Source organism: Silurus meridionalis, chromosome 5 (assembly GCF_014805685.1).
Source record: "Silurus meridionalis isolate SWU-2019-XX chromosome 5, ASM1480568v1, whole genome shotgun sequence".
Taxonomy (NCBI): domain Eukaryota; kingdom Metazoa; phylum Chordata; class Actinopteri; order Siluriformes; family Siluridae; genus Silurus; species Silurus meridionalis.
Genome location: NC_060888.1, coordinates 1,159,392 through 1,176,445, shown reverse-complemented (window position 1 = coordinate 1,176,445; position 17,054 = coordinate 1,159,392). Strand labels below are relative to the sequence as shown.

Genomic DNA, 17,054 nt, shown 5'->3' with positions numbered 1-17,054 from the left:
ATCACTTCTGAGGTAAATGTTGATATTTTTGATATTTTGGAGTCATTACTTGTGTGAGTTAGACTTTCTTTCATTCTATAAGAAACATTTCAGCCAGATAAATCTCCATAATAGCTACTCACAGGCTTGGTGCCCATGTTTTCCAGTTGGTTATCAACAGTTTTACAATGATAGCCATCTAAATGAATGTATTTATTTATTTACACTACAAATGCACATTCTCTTCCAGGAAGTTCTTTTAGTTCAACAGGGATTGCTTGTAAGTTCTTTGTAGGTTCTTTTAGTAACCACAAACCAATGTTCTGTCTGTAACATATCTCTGGAAGGTGCTGTATTTCGTTCAGAAGCTTACATTCCATATAGAGACGACTCTTTTAGAGAAAATATACACAGTTATAAACATTCTAACAAACAGGCCAAAGTTAAATAAACAAACAAAAAAGTTCTTTCAATGAAAAAGTTTTCTGGAACATAAAAGTGACCTTAAATGTGAAGCTTATTTTTCTATAAACAGGAAATATAAAACACAGGTCTTTTCTCAGAAAGGTTTTAGGAACCTCTGGGTTCTGGAAATGTCGACTCGGTAGCTGTGATTAATTCAGAAGCTCTGCTCTCAGTCTGTTCCTCAAAAGAATTGATGTAAAAGGAAATCTTCTCACACAGTCGCCACTAACAACTTCCATAAAAGAACAAATAAAACCCAGGAGAAAAGAAAAGCCTACGTGCCTCTTCTCGATCATGACAAAGCGCTGCTCGGGGTCGAGGTGGGTGGCCGAGAGAAAGTCATGAAACCTTTTTAATCTCACACTAACCCGGCTGATGAAAGTGCGCTGGGATTAAAGCAGACCGCCTGCAGGATGAGACACAGCAGTCGGCAAGATACACAAATTCAGTGCCAACACTTAAACACCCGCCCTGTTTTCTGTCTAAAACCCATTCTCTTACACACACACACACACACACACACACACACACACACACACACACACACACACAGTAACATATGAACACCTAATGCAAACATTGCATAAAAAAACTGAAAAAAAACCCTCAGTGTGTGAGTGTGTGTGTGTGTGTGTGTGTGTGTGTGTGTGGTTTGTATTATAGTATCTATAAAATTCTGCTATAAACATGACTAACAGAAGCCACGCCTCCTTCTTTATTCATTAAAATTAACAAGCAGAGAGGCCACGCCTCCTTCACGATTTATGAATACTCATTAACATGGAGGCCACACACAATTACTCTACCTAAAACCTTGGCAATCACAGAGACCACGCCTCTTTTGCTATTTACTATTCAAGAACAGTGCAAAGCCACACCTTCTTCACTGAATTTGACAGGCACATAAGCCCCACCCCTTCATTATTCTCTAGGGCTGACAAGTACATAGGCCACGCCTCTTTCATCATTCACTAGGACTTAGGTGTACATAGGCCACACCCCTTCCATTATTGCTGAGGACTAAGGTGTACAGAGGCCACGCCCCTTTCATTATTCACTAAGACTAATGTGAGACCACGCCCCTTCATGGCGTTTGTTTCTATTCAATCAGGCCAGAACTTATCAGAACATCTCATTTTTTTCTGGCAATAACGATTAAAATGATGTTTTAGGTAAAACACTGCCAACATATTTCCAACATGTCAGATCAGGACTTTTCATTATCTTAATCAATTTTAATATAAAAACTGTCAGCAAATGAAAATTTTAAATACTTTATGAAATAAAACAGCATTCCAAACATGGCCTATAAAAATAATCTCCATAATTATACTTCTGGAAAAGCGTTTATGTCAAATGAACAGAGAGGATTTCAACTGCTGACACACACACACACACACACACACACACACACACACACACACACACACACACACACACACACACACACACACACACACACACACACACACACACACACACACACACACACATACACACACACACACACACACACACACACACACACACACACACACTGCGGTCCAATCTGTCATCTCTATATCATTAACACACACAAATGAACAAAGACTTCACCTCTTCATGTCAGACTGATCGCTTCCCCAAATATCTCACTCAAATGAACAAACAAGACGAGCTGAAGCGAGATGTGGAGCAGCTGAGAAGGAGAGAGAGAGAGAGAGAGAGAGAGAGAAAGAGAGAGAGAGAGAAATAGAGAGAAATAGAAAGAAAGAGATAGATTTAAAGACAAAAAGAAATAGAAGGAGAGAGAGGCCGAGAGGAAGATGATAACGGAGTAGAGTAGAGAAAGAGATAGATGGAGATAGAAAGAGAAGAAAAGAAAGACAGAAAGAAAGAAAGAAAGAAAGAAAGAAAGAAAGAAAGAAGAAAAGAAAGAAAGAAAGAAAGAGACAGAAAGTGAGAAAAGAAAGAAATAGCAGGAGAGTAAGAAGCAGAGAGAGAGAAGTCAAAAGAAAGATAATAAAAGAGAGAAAGTTTGAGAAAGAGAAAGCGAGAGACAGAGAAAAATAGAAAAGGATAGTGAGACAGAAAGAAAGATTGAAAAGAGACTAAATAGTGTTAGAGAAGGAAAGAGAGACAGAAGGAGAGACACAGAAAGAAAGAGAAGGGTAGAGAGACAGAGAGAAAGATGGAGAAAGAGACAGAGATAGAAAGGCTCCTTCTCTATTTACTTTGAGGCCACGCCTCTTCTACCATTCATAGATTCTGACATACACCAAAGCCACACCCCCTTTTCCTGTTTACTCAGAGGCCACACCCCTTTCCCATTCACTTAGAAACCACACCCCCCTTTTCCCATTTACTCAGAGGCCACATCCTTTTACTATTCACTTAGAGGCCACACCCCTTTTCCCATTCACTCAGAGGCCACTCCCACTTTCCATTCACTAGGAATCTGCATCCCTTCACTATTCACTCAGAGACCACACCCCCTTTCCTATTCACTCAGAGACCACACCCCCTTTCCTATTCACTCAGAGACCATGCTGCATTCCCCATTCATTTAGAGGCCACACCCCTTTTTTCTATTCACTCAGAGGCCACATCCCTTCACTATTCCCTTAAAAGCCACACCCCTTTTCCTTTTCACATAGAGGCCACATCCCCTTTTCCTACTCACCAGTGCTTTTTTCTCTTAGTTGTTGCTGACATACACTGAAGCCACGCCCCATTTTATTGTTAACTGAATGTCAGTCTAAATGTTGAGCAGCAGGAAAAATCTAACAACCACCTGAGAAGCTCGACTCATGCTGGTGTGAAATACCAGAGTAGAAGGTGTGAATAGAACAAAGCGATAAAACCCCAGCAGCATGACGACTCAAACCACATCAGGACTAAATCTTATTTTTCCACTCCACTGAGCAAATGATGACAATCATCACTCCACTTCTCCAACATCTCACCAGTTTTCTCAGGAAGGCTTTCTCAGCCTGATATACTCTATTTTAGCTGCTGAAACATGATAGTATCTAACAATTGATCTGCACAAAGAGTTCCAAGCAGTCAGATCCTCTGCTGAGGTGGAACAGGGACTCAGCTGAAGCCTGGAAGATATGTTATGTGAGGTGATGCTTTTTGCTAAATCCTTTCTTTAAACAGTCACTGACCAATCACAGCTCCGGAACCGTCGCTCAGGAACTTTACAGTAGGAAGGGTTTAGACTTGTGGTACCGCTCGTATTCACTGGACTGGAAGTGGAGAACAAACCCTTTCCCGGGCTGAGACACTCTAGCTAGCTTCAGGGTTGGTCGACCTCCTTACGATGTCTAGCTTTTTTGGAAAATGGATTGAAACTTGAAAATCAACTTGAGCACGGCTCTGCACTCCGAAGGTGCTGTATCACGGCTGATCCCTGCTTCCTACCATCACTGGGATACACGAGGAATGAATTTCACTGTGCTGTAAAGTACATATAAAATGTAAAAAGCAGATTTACATTTATAGAAGATACTCCTGGTCATGTGATGAAGCTCGGTCAATGGAGCTGATGATCTTCCCAGAACCTTACATACAACTTTTACAACTTTCACCACCGACGTTCTACAAATTCCCACTTTCATCATCATCATTATAAATCAATCAGACTGAAATTCATTACAGCCACCTTCTGTTTGCACTTCCTCGATAAACTTCTGCACCTGAATTACATACGCAATGTGTTTGCTCTCCTGCAGATCCGTTTCTAATCTGTAATTTCCTTCATCTGTCTCTCTCTCCGTATCGGGCAGGAAGATGGCCGTGCTTGCCTTGACACTTTTGATTAGAAGTGTACATATTTAAGAGGCGTTGTCGAGCCGCCGTGTTCCTGTGAGAGGTGTTTGCAGGTGTTTTACAGGAAACCTGGACATGAAATCTAACCTGAACATGAAAGAATTACGACAGTCCGTTTGGACAAACTTTAACCGAGCGCTGCAGGTCCACCAGCAGGTGTGTCCTGTTTCTGTCCTCGAGCTATGAATAAAATCCCTGTTTTAGAGGTGGACATCTCAGTGCTGATGGAATCATGGTGGTCACTTTTAAACATGCCACAACAGTAAATTAGCTTCTATGAACATGCAGACTTTAGCGTACCCCTCTCTAAGCTGCTATGTTGATAGATGAAGAGATGCACAAATTAATTTTCCCAAGTGAAAAGTGTGATTTTACTCTCCATTCATTACGTTTTTCATCTAACTTTAACTCACAAATGTATCCAACACACGTTTGAGGTGGCATCAAAGAGTTTGGAGACTAATGGTGTAAAATCCGACGTGATCATGGGCAGCAAGTTAGAACAAAGAGGGAACGTGAAATTCTGTGTGAAACTGGACAAATCTGCAACAGAGACATTTGACGTGACGTACGTTTGATATACGTGAATCTGTGTTTCGAGCGGTTGTTAAAAAACTTCTCTTTTGAATTTCTCAATAGAAGATTTCTTATTAAACTTAGCTTCCTATTAGCATAAAATAGCTACTGCTGCAGAGGTTATGCATTAGTAGTTAGCTAGGAAACATGAAGTCAAGATCTTGCTAAACTAATCTTGAGTATAGTGTATATTTCTAGAAGACTATCAGTGATTTATGAATTGATTTAAATGAGTAAATGGAAAGAAAAAGGGGGAAAACCTTGCTGGATGCCACATTGCAATTTTTCAGTGCTATGAAGCCTTGCTAGCCAGGCTGACAATAAATAAACAGTAAATATGCTTTAAAGTTTGAAAGCTTGTCAAATATATTTCTAAACTAAACTGTGACTGGAATCATAAATCCAGCTATTATTGAAACCAGAGTTAATAAAACTGCAAAAAAACAAACATCAATGCAAAAAATAAAACAGTGGACCGTAAACAGGACTCTGTAGAGCATATTAAACTTCTTTAATAGTATATAAGCTCTTTATAATCCTAATGAAGAATGCCGTTAAAAAGATGGTGGACTTTGCAGCTGACGATTCTGATCCAAACAATTAAAGATGATAGGCTAATAACTAAACCAGGCCCAAAACAACGACGCTGAACAATCCTTATAAAACAATCTTAAATGGAAAGCAGCCGAGGAGCATGAGGAGAACCTTGACAGACACCAGATCGGAGCTTCAGCTTTAAAGATGCGGTGGACGTCTTGATTCCATCACACACTGCAGCTCGGATGGAAAGCGTTTAGAGCGATCACCCAGGCTAGATGAAACAAACCGGGAGCAGGAGACATTTGTACCCAAAGTATTGTCTGGCATGGAAAAGAGCTGCAGATGGTTTTGCCACACTGCGCTGTTATTTTGCAGACGCAGGTGTCCTGCCTGGAAAACAGCTTTCATGATAAATTAATGAAAAGTCTTTCCAGAAGCATCACCAGCGTTACTTCAGCAGAACCGACCAGAAAGAGTAGCAACTATATACAATATGTTTCAACGTCTTAATTGAACCAAAATGCGTTTATTTTGAGATCATCAATCATTAGACAGATCAATCTTTATCAGATTCACGCACAGAGAGCTTACCGCTTACCTGGTCCTCTGAGATCAATTCTCTCTGGATTAGAGAGCTCATTTACACATTTCAGCTCACTGCAATATCAGTGCTGCAATATTCCAGACCAAGAGTGTAATAATCATCATCATCATCATCAGCAAATCATTTGGACCACCAGGGCTCCAATATTGCACTTCAGAGAATTCATAAGATGAGCAGTACGAGCGTGATAGAGCTCACAGATGTGTTATTACTGCATATTTATATTATTACGCTCAGAAATTTCCAAGTGCTGAATTTTAAACAAATAATTTTGCCTTTTTTCTACCTTGTGATAATATAGGAACGTCTATGATAACCCAGAACATCTCCTGGAGATCCTGTCTATTTTGTGATGTGCTCTCAGATCAGGGTCATACGAGGTGGTATGGTCTGGAGACTCACTTTGTTTACAAGAATGTACTTTGTTTTTAACATTTCCACATGATCACCTTCAAAATAATCTCTTTGTACAGGAATACAGATCTCCCAGTGTTCTTCTCGTGAAAGTCTTCTTTTTAAAGGGTGTCAAGCACCTTCTGTGATTTGCGGCAGATCTCCACAACAGTGTCAAAACGCTAAGCTTTGAGCTTTATCTTCGGGGGGAGGGCAAAGTCCACAGGAGCTAAATTTGATGAGAAGTGTGGGTGCGGAAGTGAGATCGTGTGGTTCGCTCTCCGGCGATCATCATGCACTAGTTGCCGAATGGTTTTGAAATTCTCGGGGTTTAAGCTTGTCGAAGGTCTTCCTGATCTCTCGTCGTCTTCCGGCGATGTCCTTCCTTCCGTCTACAAACCTGAGCATGTAATGTGTTATTAAGAGTCTTTTTACACCTCAATTTTTAAAGTTTAGGAGATCCTCTGAAACAGGAGATCCATTTACAGTGATGTCATCAGTTACGGCGGCGTGGCGTAACTTTAACGCACTGTACCGTATAACTGCTTCGTATTTCTGTATCGCGGTATGCAGACGTTCTGTCCGGTGCGATGCAGAGACCAATAAATCAGAGATTGGAGTCCAGAGTCTGTTTGAGGTGGACAGCTGTTGCTTAGAGAAATGGATCCTCGGTCTCTGGGGAGATCTGTGGGTTCCCTGTAACATTTCTGTGTGTGTGTGTGTGTGTGTGTGTGTGTGTGTGTGTGTGTGTGTGTGTGTGTATTTGTGCCTAGGCCCTATGCCAAACATTCTCCTCACACCAGGCGTGATTGAGTTACACACGCTGGAGTGTTTGACACACGGCTGTATTTCATGTCGCAGTGTGTGTGAGGCCACGTAATGCAATTTGCCTGCCACGGGAACCCTGTCGCTTCATCGCTGAGTCCTACAACAGGTGTTGCGGCTTTTTTTCCCTCACCCCTACAAACACAATGTCCATATTTCAGCAGCGAATGTTGAACCGCTGACAGAATGATAATGAGGCTGTTGGTCACGCTGATACATACTGCCTTAGCGTGTTCTGCAAAAATTCTAGAACAAGAACCTTAAAAGGAGCGTCAGCTGGGTGAAAGCTAAACAATTATAAGGTGTATCTATTAATAGTGTATGTAAAAGGAGGAAAAATAAACATTAGAGATTCTTTAGGCAGGATGATCAAGGTGTTAGCATAGCTCCTGGTTTTTTGGTCATTATTAGCATCAGTTTGATGAGATCTCATCATCTATCGGAAATGTTTTTCTCTAGAGTCATGTAGTAATTGTGGGGAAAAAGTTGTAAAGAAAGTTTGATTGTGAATAATAATCGAGACTCTGCATGCAGCAGCGAGGGTGGATCGTTAGCGGAATGAAACGCTAGCATTTGGCAGCAGCGGCGGCGTTTCTTAGCCCTGTCTCTGTCTGTCCTGGAAGAAGGTATTAAAAGAAAGAGAAATAGTGACAGATGGAGGGTTGAAGATGTTCTCCCAGAAGGGACAGGAGGAGCATATGGCAGCACTGTGGTGCTCTGTGGTTTCCACTGAAATGCATTTCATCATATTTCACCTTCGATACACCAAAAACAGCAGCCGGAAACCTTCTCAGATGCTTATTCATTCACCAAACATCTCACCACAGCTGCAGCTTGTTTTATCCGTATTAGTCTGAACTTTTTTTTCTTTTGATTTCTCAATTCAAACAATTAAAACACAGAAATGTCGGAGCAGCATGTGGAGCTGAAGATGTCCTCATAAAACACCTGCGTGATAATATAATGGAAAACGTGAACCAAAGCTTCAACCAAGTACATGTAGAAGTCTCTCCAAGAGAATCATCACGAAATTAATGATTTTATAATTTAATTGAGATGAATATGCCTATTATAAACACTTCATGTTGCCTATACTCGGTATTAGTGACGGGGAGATCGGATCATTTAGCACGTTGATGACCACAGTTTACGCGCTTATACGAATGCTAACTCTGTGTATTCTCTGTAGATAGCTTGTTAGGGGTCCTTGAGCTCCTGAGCTTGTAATCGGACCTTCACAGGTTTGTAATCGTGACACCATGTTGATATTCAGCCTGGAGCTTTGAGCTGGAACTGATAATCTCATGGTGATTTTATGAAGTTCTTTTTATGTGTTCCACTCGCTCCCTGTTTTTAAATGATAGGGTCTAAATGACAGATTGAGCTCGTGTTTGTGGAGGTAGCATCGCCATCTGGAACAAGACTCTGGAACTTTTCACATCTCCACAAGCTTCAGTGACGGCATCCTCACACACTTGTTAAACCACAACAAAAATCAGATTTCAAAAAGTTGGTTCGATCTCAAAGCCATGTGGAAGAGTCAAGTCTGTTCGATAAGAAGATCTCGGCGAACTGACGAGCTGTGGAGGTACGTTTCCAGAAGAAGGAAAAAAGAATCGGTTTGACCTCGATGTTTTTAAGTCTGGTGCTTTCGTGAGATGAGGTGTGTGTTGAGTCAACATCGGTCATCGAGCGGCCCGGCAAAACAGAGCGGCTCAGATCAAATAACCAACAACGGGAAAGTGAGAGTGAAGAAATGACAGAAAATGGAGAGACAAAGAGAGAAAAAGAGGTGTATTGGGGCATTTAAAAATACCTCACTGACACCAAGAGCTCAAATCTGCCAAGGTATGTAGACGGTAACCAAGGTCATCACATGTGTGTTATTTTCTCTGCCAGAAAAAAAGACCTTTGGAATTCATTTTGCTAAAAAACACAGATGGCTCCCGGTTACGAGCGATTGATCATAAACGTTATTACGGCGCTCCAGAACGACCTCTAAACCTCAAAACCTGCTGGAACGTTCCAGTGTCCACTCGTGTCCTTCTCACATTACATGTTAGTGATTTTATATTTTATGTAGCTAAAAAAAGCTCAAGAGTAAACAAAAAGCTCGTAAAAAAAAGATGATCAGCGATGATAAGAGCATTTAAAGTGTCAGGCGAGTGATGGATGGTGAAGGTGAAGATCAGTGTAAATGCATGAAGGTGTCAAGGAAATGAAGGAAGTTCAGACGAGACTGGGGGAAGACTCTGACACGTACTTATTGTGTCAAGGAACAACGTCAGAGCCCCGGGCGAGTCGCCCTCACACCTTCTCATTTCACAAAGACCAGAGTTAACATCTTTTCATCACTCGTTTATTTCTATTCCTACATTCATTCATCGGGAACATTTAAACCAAAGCTTGTTAAACATCAAACTATCTTCTGGTTTGGTGTGTCGGTAAAAGCCCAAGTCTGAAAGTTCTCCACTGAGGAGCTTCATGACCTGCGGTTAAGCAGGACTCGCTTATCACAACATATAATCTTCCATCTTGAACAGCCACCAAGAGGAAACAGTTGTTCTGGAAGATTACAGACTTTTAAACCTCATTCGTATTTTTCCCTCTATCTTCAATTTTCTCTCTCTTTTTCTCTCGCTCTTTTTCTCCCTCCAAGAAAACCACCAGGCGAAAGGTCTTTCCCCTCGCTGATTGTGGGGGTTTGGTATGTTATTTTAAACCTCTCATTATCTCAGAAGGACTCTCGGAGCATGCAGATCAAAGAGATTAGGACTCGGAGACGATGGACAAAGAGCCATGTGACGGATCCTGGTTAGCACTCAGGCTAAACCTAGCGAATAGATATCGGATTGTCGGCGTGACGTCTCAGGGAGACAGAGACCTCGTTTTCCACCATCATCAGCAGAGGAAACGTTTTTTTAGACTCGATACCATGAGGGTTTTAGAAGCAGCTGCTTTTGTCAGCGTGTTTGTTTGTTGAATCCGAGTCAAAGTAAATTGCTACCTTTGGTGTGTTTGCTATTTGGTGTGGTTTTTAAATGAAAAAGAAAAGAAAAAATACCAGATGGAGGGTGTGTAGGGATAAAAATGGCGTTTTAGAAATTGGCATTGGTCGGAAATACGCGAAAAAACTAAATCAAGTCTTTTCTAAGGGATTGGAAAATCAAAGAAATCTACTGAGCACAAAGAAGAGAAGAAAATGACAAATATGTAAATATTTAGGGGTGTTTCCTTGATTAAGGACTTAGTTGAATCAGATTTGTGTGTGTGTGTGTGTGTGTGTGTGTGTGTGTGTGTGTGTGTGTGTGTACGTCAGGGATGTGCTTTTAGTACAGCACAACATCCAAAATGAATGTACAGGATTAAATTAGAACAGAATATATTAAACATCCCCATGTAACCACAAAAATGGTATGATTCTTGTTTCATAACAAAGTCTGCAAAGATTCATTTGTGGGATTGGAAGTTAAATCAGACTCCTCCTATCGAATGATTGAATCTTCAACTATTTGGGGTCAGGCCTAATAAATAACAAACAATAAAATAATGCAGAAATTGAAAATAAGTTACGCATCACACTTGTAGTACACATCGCATTTCTGCAGCCCGTCAGATCACAGAGTTGAAATATATCATTAATATTCAAAATCTTCTGCTTTATGAAACTGTAGCACTGCAGCTCAGTGCTTTAGCTCACTTTAGCTTTACCCCAAACACAGAACATGTCCGGATCTGGACCACCTCATTCTTCTGATCAGACCAGATCTCTAGAACTCAGTGAATTTCTGCAGGGCTTTACTGTGGGGAAAGAAAATCCTGCAACCCAAAAAACACACGGATCATGTTCGAGTCACCTTCTGCAGGTTCAGAGTTTATTCACTTTCTCAGGCTTCTCAAAGGTTCTGTTCAAACTTCACACTGGGGATCATTCGAAAAAGGACCAGGAATAATGGCAGAAAGGACCAGAACTTGAGGCTTCTCTAAGGTTCTTGAGGGTGTTTGTTCTTCTCTCTGTATGTAATATTTAACTTTTCTGATGCAGAACCATATAATTGCTTTGCAAAGCACAGGCTTCAGGTCTGTATTTACGACGTGTCATCAAAATTGAGAAGGAAAAAAAAGCAAAAGTTCAGCCTCTAAAAACAGCTTTGAGACAGGAAGAGAAAACAAATGAAAGCCGTGACCCAGGTCTTTAAAGGAAGTGCCCTCCTGGATTCCCTTTATGGGAAGATATTTGCGCTCGAAGGCTGACATGGCAAACATCAGACAGGCGTGGACTTGCCAGCGAATCCGCCACTCTTTTAAAGCCCAGTGGACACGGTAACGCCGTAAATCTCCCACTTTCTTAAAAGAGAATTATCTCCGGACAATGTATGCGAGCGCATTTAATTCCTGCTGTAGTATATTTAATGCTCATGAAAAGAACTCGGTTTTCTGGCACAACTCGACACGAAAGCTTTGCTCCCTCACGGCTTTTAAAGCACGACTTAAATTGGCAGAGTGCAGGGTGTCGACTGACAGCTCGCTTCAGTGCCTGGAGAATTGCAGCCTGGAGCGCTTCACGTTGAAAAAAAAGAAAAAAGAGGTCAGGGCAAACTTCTGCTTTAACAGGGAGTCATTTGTCTCGGTGTGTGCCGTGAAAAGCTCATCTCATTTCTTAGTTCTTTCAGCCGGGTGCTGAAAATTATTCTGGAAAGGTTTCGCGAGTTGCAACAGCAAACGCACAGCAGATAAAAGCTATGGAAACCTCTTAACACAACAGAAAGGCCGTATGGATGGAGAAAGCCAAGAAGGAACGTTTGCCAGCTCTCACATCATCGCCGCTTTTGCTGCAACAGCAATAGCTGTGATATTAACTCACGTCCTTTAATGAAATTCAGGCTGCTTCAGTCATCATGGTGTCTGAACTGATTAGTGATTTCTGTAAGTCCCCAACAAACGTGTAGCTTGCCACGTGCTACATGAAGCATCTTACTTCTAACGAACCACGTTATAGACCTGATGACCTTCACGTGTTTTAGCATTCACGTAAAAAACAGTGGGATTAGTGATTGCGGATTGGGGATTAGTGATTGGTGGTGATTGGGTATTGTGTTGGTGATTGGGTTTTGGGGATTAGTGATTGGGTATTTGGGATTAGTATTTGGTGGTGATTGGGTATTGGGAATACAGTAATAAGTGATTAGGCTTTGGGAAAGAGTGTTTGTTCAATAATTGGAAGCTGAGAAACACTGATGATTAGTTTTTGGATGTTTGGAAACAGTGTTAATTGATGTTTGGCCATTTGGAATACAGTGGTGAATGATAGTTAGGGCATCTGGAAAGCTGGTGATTTGTGATCATTTGTGGGTGGTGATTAATCTTTAATTTTTCCTGGGTATTGTATCAGTGCCATTTTCAGTACAAACACAAGCAATGGATCATTTGAGTCACAAATTCATTGCAATGTTTTGGAATTTTGTTAAAATGCCAGACTTGAGAGAGAGAGAGATAGAGATAGAGAGAGAGAGAGAGAGAGAGAGAGAGAGAGAGAGAGAGAGAGAGAGTGTCCTCAGTGTCTCAATCACCGATGTGCTTTAAGTTTGAGTTGGATTCATGTTGCCTTTTGGCTGGCGATGGTGAAATACGTCACTCTGCGTGATGAAGGTTTGATCTATGATCACTTTACGCTCTATTACTTACCACATATCTCAAGTGTCTGTGGTGAAACTGAAACTCTACACCACACTCGGTTTAAACATGGATCAGCTTTACAGCAGTGTTACGCTTGAATATTTGTTCCACTTGTGCAAGAAGGCCACTGTAGTGCATTTGAAGGACCTCGGTTTTTTCATTGGACTTTTTCCGCAGAGCCACAGAATTTTTGCAGCACTTTGTTTTTACTGTCCTCGAGTTCACCTGCCCATGTCCACACTGGACCTGTCAGTGATTGCTATTCAACTCAAATGCCACATTAAGCCTCGTTTCTCTCTACAGATGGATCCTGTAAATCCACTAAGTGCTCAGCTGTTGCTTTTGCTTTTATCCCGCCCCTGATGCTGGAGGGACTACAGCAGCTTAATGAGGGATAATTGGGCTCTGGTACAAAACGCCTGCAGAAAACACTTTGCAATAACTAAACATCATCCAGCAACAGGTCTGAACACAAAAAAGATTCAGGACGTTTACTGAATTGTGTGTACATTCATCTTCCATGCTGCAGTGATGATTTACGCACCTCAGAAATACAACCGTTTATCTAAAGATCTAACTCTCTTCTGTGTCTAGTTTCACTGAAAGCCAAACGTTCTGAGCAGTTTCCATGCTCTCATTAATCAGCTCAAGGTGCCACAGGGTTCTTACGCATCCTGGCAGTGAAAGAAATGATATTACAAACATATCTTGGGTCACGTTTCCTGCGTGTCCCTCAACACAAACATATTTCAGAACAATAAGACTGGGCAAAACTGTCCTCGAGCTTATTCAGGGATCAGAACATCCACAGGGATTTGGATTGAATGGAAACAATAGGTGCATGTCAGAGAAGAAAATGAAGCCTGCTTAATTTGAAAAACATTTTAAATAATAGGGGGGAAAAAGTAGACTAAAATGTTAGCAGTCCAAATCACATGATTGTTTTAGTTTAGATTAGTTGCAGTGTCACAGCATGTTCCAGAACGTCGTATTTGTTGCTGTAAAGACGATAACTTATTGCAAAATGGCCGTAAATGCAAACCTGCAAAAATATTTCATTTCCAAGAAAGAGGAACAGCTTGAACTTCTGTTTTTACGGTTGTTAAATACTTGAGGAACCAGACGATTTTGAAAAATAAACCAGCTTGTGATGGAAAATAAATACCAGCTTTGTGTGAGTTTTGTTCGACCAGGTGAATATTTTGTGGGACATCATCAGCTACCTGTCTATACCTCCCTCTCTTCCTTTCCCTCGAGTGAACACCTGTAAATCCACCCGACTCATCAATACGTTATCTTCACTATTTCATAATCCTTCAATTCATTGTTCCAGCATTACACCCAGGTCTCTCGCACCTGAGCAGCTCTGCTTGGACTCAAAACATCTCCAGCTGTGGAGCTAACCTCGTCCCAAATCAGCACTCAGTGGCAGCTTCTCTCATCGCGGAGAAGGAGCGGCTCGATAAGGCTCGCATTGTTGACGTGATAAAAGAGGACTCATGAACAAGACTCACCTTTGAGATACACTTGGCAGAGAATCCGACTCATTCACTGCTCTTTCAGTCAGGAGGGAAGAAAGAGACCGTTAAAAGCTTGCACTCGACCAAGACGGAAAAAAGTCCTACCCTTGTTTCCAGACCTCATAGACTCATGCACTGTTTCAATTATGTTATTCAGTTACTGTGCGACTGAACGAAGTGGATCTCAGAGGTGTCGAGGAACGATTCGGGACGAGGCCTTCCAGTGCAGATATGTGGACATCAATGATCTATCAGATTTATTCTAAAACTAGACGGTGAAACGCCACTCAAAACAAGTCGTTAGCAAACTGAAATGAAGAATTCATCAACTCTCTGAATGTCCACACTTCACAACTACAAGTTTCCAAACCTGGAGCTGACCCAAACATTAAACCACCAATGTCCCCAGACTTCTAACTCGGACCACTACGAGTGTATTCAACAAGCATTAGCATCATTCAAGCTTTACAAGTCTCTAAACTTATAGCAAAATACAGACAAGTCTCTAAACTTATGGAGCAAAAAGTACAAGTCTCTAAACCTTTTGCATAAATAAGGGACACGTCTGTAAAATTAAAGTACAAAGAGAAGGTCTCTAAATGTGTATCTTAAATTAGGACAAGATTAGAAAAAGTTTCTACACTTGTAGCTCAATTTGGGACAACTCTCTGAACCTGTTACCCAAAAAGGGACAAGTCTCAAAACCTTTTTTCTAAGTTGGGACAAGTTTAACATAAAGTACAAAGAGACAAGTCTTTAAACTTATAGTACAAGTAGGGACATGTCTCTAAACCTCCTACCCAAATAGAGATCTTAAAGTTGAAGTACAAATAGAGACAAGTCTCTACATCTTTTGCACAAATAGAGACAAGTCGTAGCTGAAAAAGGGACAAGTCTCTAAATGTGTCTCTTTAATTGGGACAAATATCTAAACTTTTTGCACTTACTGTTTCCAGTCTGAAGATTTCCACACCTACAAAACCAAAAACCTTCACCTCATACAAATGCAAACTTTGACACATATATCACACACACACACACACACACACACACACACACACACACACACACACACACACACACACACACACTCAAGCCTGTAAAGCAAACTGAAATGGATAAATAATAAACTAAGCTAAATGTGTAACGGAAAAAGAAATGTTGCGCAAATGTTTTTTTTTTCTCATTTTTTCCTTTCTTAGCTTTGACCCTTGACCCTTGGTTCAGGTGCTCACCCTCCTCAGTCAACACGCTCGTGGTTTAATCAGTGTCAGCGCTGCACGACGGTGGCCTACGCTTTGTTTATCTCCACCGGCTTCCTTTTTTTTTCTCCTCCAAACTCGTCAGTGCTCAGTGTTTGAGTTTTCTTGCTCTGTGTCCGCCTTAAAATGGGACCTTTTGACATTTTTCACTATTAATCTCAGCCTATCCGCGAGGTTCAGAGCTAAGCAAATTGCGGCGCCCCGGGGCAGCTAGCGCTCCATGAATGGAGCCTTTCTGTGATCAGAAGGGAAGCTTTCCTCAAGGGACGCCGTTATTGGGAGGGTTCCCCCCTCTTTCGTCCCTTACATATACATACGGATCCACTTTAAAGCCGGTGGTAATTTCCACTTCCTACCTACGATAATGCTGTTTGACGTGAACAAGCGTGGCCATTCAGACAAAGTGTGGGAGAGTGCAGAAAGAGTGTGGGAGCCCAGAGAGGAGAGAAAGAGCGCTTGAAGTGAGGGTTTGAAGAGCACAGGAATGCGTGTCAAGAAAAGAGTGAGGTGGCATGGTACAGGTTCCTGTAGAGGGAAGAACGGTCGAGAACGTACTCAGCTTCATTCAGAGCTAAAACTGGAGGAAGGACAAATTGTTGTTAGCATGCAAAAATGGATCAACTCTAAATGTGTTTTCCAAGTTGCAACTTCCAGGTCTCCAAACTTGGAGCAGACCTCTGCAAGTATCTAAATCTTGTCTACACATTTGCAAGCGTATGGCTATACATGTCTGCAAATATCTAACCTAATAAGTAACCTTGTACTTGTAGGTACATGTGCTGTTCCTCAGACACTCACAAGTCTGCTCATGACCTTCAGCACACACAAATAACAGGCTTTAAACATTTAGCACAAACACCTGCACACCTGCAAGACTGCAGCTCACACAAAACTGGCTTCAAGTCTCCAAACTCATAGCTTCCAGATGTACAAGTGTGTAAACTTGTACCTTTAACATCTACAAGCATCCAAACTTCTTCTCCTTCACCTACAAACATCAACAAGTATCTAAACCTCTTGCTCAACCCCCTACCAGGACCTAGACTTCTTGCTCAACCATTTACAAGTGTCTAAACTTCTTTCTTCACCATCTAAACTGTTTGCTCCACCATAAAAAACTTCTTGCTCCACCATCTACAAATATCTGAACTTCTTGTTTAATCATCCACAAGTATCTTAACTTTTTGATCCATCATCTGCAATTATGTAAACTCTTCGCTCCTTCATTAACAAGTATCTAAACTTCTTACTCCATTGTCTTCAAGCATCTTAACATTTTGCACCACATTCAATAAGTATCCAAACTTCTTGTTTCATCATCTACAAGCATATAAACCTCTCGGTCCACCATCTACAGGTACCTAAACCTTGTTTCATCATCTACAAACATCTAAACTTCTC

At 41.3% G+C, this 17,054-nt stretch overlaps 1 protein-coding gene across 2 annotated transcripts in view; it reads right to left on the bottom strand.

The window, feature by feature from the left end:
• The window catches only part of pdgfc (platelet derived growth factor c), a 50,309-nt gene that overhangs the window by 32,431 nt on the left and 824 nt on the right, over positions 1 to 17,054 (bottom strand). The gene's annotated exons all lie outside the window — the stretch shown is intronic.